The sequence below is a fragment of the Nomia melanderi genome, unplaced genomic scaffold, assembly GCF_051020985.1.
Source record: "Nomia melanderi isolate GNS246 unplaced genomic scaffold, iyNomMela1 scaffold0649, whole genome shotgun sequence".
Classification (NCBI taxonomy): Eukaryota; Metazoa; Arthropoda; class Insecta; order Hymenoptera; family Halictidae; genus Nomia; species Nomia melanderi.
Window position 1 is genome coordinate 12,501 of NW_027475763.1, and position 5,000 is coordinate 17,500.

A 5,000-nucleotide genomic window follows, 5' to 3' on the forward strand; every position below is an offset into this window, starting at 1 on the left:
TAAACTGCCGCGCGTACAGACCAACCGGCCGGGCTGCTGGTACTTAGCCGCTGAAACTATGGTCGATTCGAACATATATTAACATACGATTTTTATTCGATAAATCGTTATTGTACATATTAAACGTTAGTTTCCACCGAAAGAAAAATTTTTTAGAATTTTTTTTTTCCAAAAATTGCAAGAGTAAACTTTTTTAATATTCGATTTAAAAATTTTTAAATGCTTAATCCTTACATTAAACTACTGGGAGAACTCAGAAATCATAATGAAAAAAATTACAAAAATTTATTTTTCTCAGAAACTCCGAAAAACAGAGTGGTCGAATCCGTGCAAGCCGGAATTTTTCTAAGTCCCCACGGTCAAGAGTAAACTTTTTTAATAAGCGTTTTAAAATTATTTCAATGTTTAATCCATGCGTAAACATGATGTTTATTAACGTTTTTAACATTAAAAAAAATTACAAAAATTTATTTTTCAAAAAAAATGGAAAAAACCGATTCGTCGGAGCGAGGTGTCCAGCCCGTGCGGTAATTCCAGCAGGCGAATCGGACTTCCCGAAATTTTTCTAAGTCCCACGGTCGACACCAACTTTTTTAATAAGCGTTTTAAAATTATTTCAATGTTTAATCCATGCGTAAACATGACGTTTATTAACGTTTTTAACGTTAAAAAAAATTACAAAAATTTATTTTTCGGAAAAAATGGAAAAAACCGATTCGTCGGAGCGAGCTGTCCAGCCCGTGCGGTAATTCCAGCAGGCGAATCGGACTTCCCGAAATTTTTCTAAGTCCCACGGTCGACACCAACTTTTTTAATAAGCGTTTTAAAATTATTTCAATGTTTAATCCATGCGTAAACATGACGTTTATTAACGTTTTTAACGTTAAAAAAAATTACAAAAATTTATTTTTCGGAAAAAATGGAAAAAACCGATTCGTCGGAGCGAGGTGTCCAGCCCGTGCGGTAATTCCAGCAGGCGAATCGGACTTCCCGAAATTTTTCTAAGTCCCACGGTCGACACCAACTTTTTTAATAAGCGTTTTAAAATTATTTCAATGTTTAATCCATGCGTAAACATGACGTTTATTAACGTTTTTAACATTAAAAAAAATTACAAAAATTTATTTTTCGGAAAAAATGGAAAAAACCGATTCGTCGGAGCGAGCTGTCCAGGCCGTGCGGTAATTCCAGCAGGCGAATCGGACTTCCCGAAATTTTTCTAAGTCCCACGGTCGACACCAACTTTTTTAATAAGCGTTTTAAAATTATTTCAATGTTTAATCCATGCGTAAACATGACGTTTATTAACGTTTTTAACGTTAAAAAAAATTACAAAAATTTATTTTTCGGAAAAAATGGAAAAAACCGATTCGTCGGAGCGAGCTGTCCAGCCCGTGCGGTAATTCCAGCAGGCGAATCGGACTTCCCGAAATTTTTCTAAGTCCCACGGTCGACACCAACTTTTTTAATAAGCGTTTTAAAATTATTTCAATGTTTAATCCATGCGTAAACATGACGTTTATTAACGTTTTTAACGTTAAAAAAAATTACAAAAATTTATTTTTCGGAAAAAATGGAAAAAACCGATTCGTCGGAGCGAGGTGTCCAGCCCGTGCGGTAATTCCAGCAGGCGAATCGGACTTCCCGAAATTTTTCTAAGTCCCACGGTCGACACCAACTTTTTTAATAAGCGTTTTAAAATTATTTCAATGTTTAATCCATGCGTAAACATGACGTTTATTAACGTTTTTAACATTAAAAAAAATTACAAAAATTTATTTTTCGGAAAAAATGGAAAAAACCGATTCGTCGGAGCGAGGTGTCCAGCCCGTGCGGTAATTCCAGCAGGCGAATCGGACTTCCCGAAATTTTTCTAAGTCCCACGGTCGACACCAACTTTTTTAATAAGCGTTTTAAAATTATTTCAATGTTTAATCCATGCGTAAACATGACGTTTATTAACGTTTTTAACGTTAAAAAAAATTACAAAAATTTATTTTTCGGAAAAAATGGAAAAAACCGATTCGTCGGAGCGAGGTGTCCAGCCCGTGCGGTAATTCCAGCAGGCGATCCGGGGTACTCGAAATTTTTCTAAGTCCCGACGGTCAAGAGTAAACTTTTTCATCACATATTTCAAAATTTTTTTAATGTTTAATCCACGCATAAAAACGCAGTTTATTAACGTTTTTAACGTTGAGAAAATTGACAAAAATTTTTTTTTCACTGAAAATGGAAAAAATGTATCGGTCGATGCGGGCTATCCAGGCCGTGCGGTAATTCCAGCAGGCGATCCGGGGTACTCGAAATTTTTCTAAGTCCCGACGGTCAAGAGTAAACTTTTTCATCACATATTTCAAAATTTTTTTAATGTTTAATCCACGCATAAAAACGCAGTTTATTAACGTTTTTAACGTTGAGAAAATTGACAAAAATTTTTTTTTCACTGAAAATGGAAAAAATGTATCGGTCGATGCGGGCTATCCAGGCCGTGCGGTAATTCCAGCAGGCGATCCGGGGTACTCGAAATTTTTCTAAGTCCCGACGGTCAAGAGTAAACTTTTTCATCACATATTTCAAAATTTTTTTAATGTTTAATCCACGCATAAAAACGCAGTTTATTAACGTTTTTAACGTTGAGAAAATTGACAAAAATTTTTTTTTCACTGAAAATGGAAAAAATGTATCGGTCGATGCGGGCTGTCCAGGCCGTGCGGTAATTCCAGCAGGCGATCCGAGGTACTCGAAATTTTTCTAAGTCCGAACGGTCAAGAGTAAACTTTTTCATCACATATTTCAAAATTTTTTTAATGTTTAATCCACGCATAAAAACGCAGTTTATTAACGTTTTTAACGTTGAGAAAATTGACAAAAATTTTTTTTTCACTGAAAATGGAAAAAATGTATCGGTCGATGCGAGCTGTCCAGGCCGTGCGGTAATTCCAGCAGGCGAATCGGACTTCCCGAAATTTTTCTAAGTCCCACGGTCAAGAGTAAACTTTTTTAATAAGCGTTTTAAAATTATTTCAATGTTTAATCCATGCGTAAACATGATGTTTATTAACGTTTTTAACATTAAAAAAAATTACAAAAATTTATTTTTCAAAAAAAATGGAAAAAACCGATTCGTCGGAGCGAGGTGTCCAGCCCGTGCGGTAATTCCAGCAGGCGAATCGGACTTCCCGAAATTTTTCTAAGTCCCACGGTCGACACCAACTTTTTTAATAAGCGTTTTAAAATTATTTCAATGTTTAATCCATGCGTAAACATGACGTTTATTAACGTTTTTAACGTTAAAAAAAATTACAAAAATTTATTTTTCGGAAAAAATGGAAAAAACCGATTCGTCGGAGCGAGCTGTCCAGCCCGTGCGGTAATTCCAGCAGGCGAATCGGACTTCCCGAAATTTTTCTAAGTCCCACGGTCGACACCAACTTTTTTAATAAGCGTTTTAAAATTATTTCAATGTTTAATCCATGCGTAAACATGACGTTTATTAACGTTTTTAACGTTAAAAAAAATTACAAAAATTTATTTTTCGGAAAAAATGGAAAAAACCGATTCGTCGGAGCGAGGTGTCCAGCCCGTGCGGTAATTCCAGCAGGCGAATCGGACTTCCCGAAATTTTTCTAAGTCCCACGGTCAAGAGTAAACTTTTTTAATAAGCGTTTTAAAATTATTTCAATGTTTAATCCATGCGTAAACATGATGTTTATTAACGTTTTTAACATTAAAAAAAATTACAAAAATTTATTTTTCAAAAAAAATGGAAAAAACCGATTCGTCGGAGCGAGGTGTCCAGCCCGTGCGGTAATTCCAGCAGGCGAATCGGACTTCCCGAAATTTTTCTAAGTCCCACGGTCGACACCAACTTTTTTAATAAGCGTTTTAAAATTATTTCAATGTTTAATCCATGCGTAAACATGACGTTTATTAACGTTTTTAACATTAAAAAAAATTACAAAAATTTATTTTTCGGAAAAAATGGAAAAAACCGATTCGTCGGAGCGAGCTGTCCAGGCCGTGCGGTAATTCCAGCAGGCGAATCGGACTTCCCGAAATTTTTCTAAGTCCCACGGTCGACACCAACTTTTTTAATAAGCGTTTTAAAATTATTTCAATGTTTAATCCATGCGTAAACATGACGTTTATTAACGTTTTTGACATTAAAAAAAATTACAAAAATTTATTTTTCGGAAAAAATGGAAAAAACCGATTCGTCGGAGCGTGCTGTCCAGGCCGTGCGGTAATGCCAGCAGGCGATCCGGGGTACTCGAAATTTTTCTAAGTCCCGACGGTCAAGAGTAAACTTTTTCATCACATATTTCAAAATTTTTTTAATGTTTAATCCACGCATAAAAACGCAGTTTATTAACGTTTTTAACGTTGAGAAAATTGACAAAAATTTTTTTTTCACTGAAAATGGAAAAAATGTATCGGTCGATGCGGGCTATCCAGGCCGTGCGGTAATTCCAGCAGGCGATCCGGGGTACTCGAAATTTTTCTAAGTCCCGACGGTCAAGAGTAAACTTTTTCATCACATATTTCAAAATTTTTTTAATGTTTAATCCACGCATAAAAACGCAGTTTATTAACGTTTTTAACGTTGAGAAAATTGACAAAAATTTTTTTTTCACTGAAAATGGAAAAAATGTATCGGTCGATGCGAGCTGTCCAGGCCGTGCGGTAATTCCAGCCGGCGATCCGAGGTACTCGAAATTTTTCTAAGTCCGAACGGTCAAGAGTAAACTTTTTCATCACATATTTCAAAATTTTTTCAATGTTTAATCCACTCATAAAAACGCAGTTTATTAACGTTTTTAACGTTGAGAAAATTGACAAAAATTTTTTTTTCACTGAAAATGGAAAAAATGTATCGGTCGATGCGGGCTGTCCAGGCCGTGCGGTAATTCCAGCAGGCGATCCGGGGTACTCGAAATTTTTCTAAGTCCGAACGGTCAAGAATAAACTTTTTTATTACATGTTTTAAAAATTTTTCAATG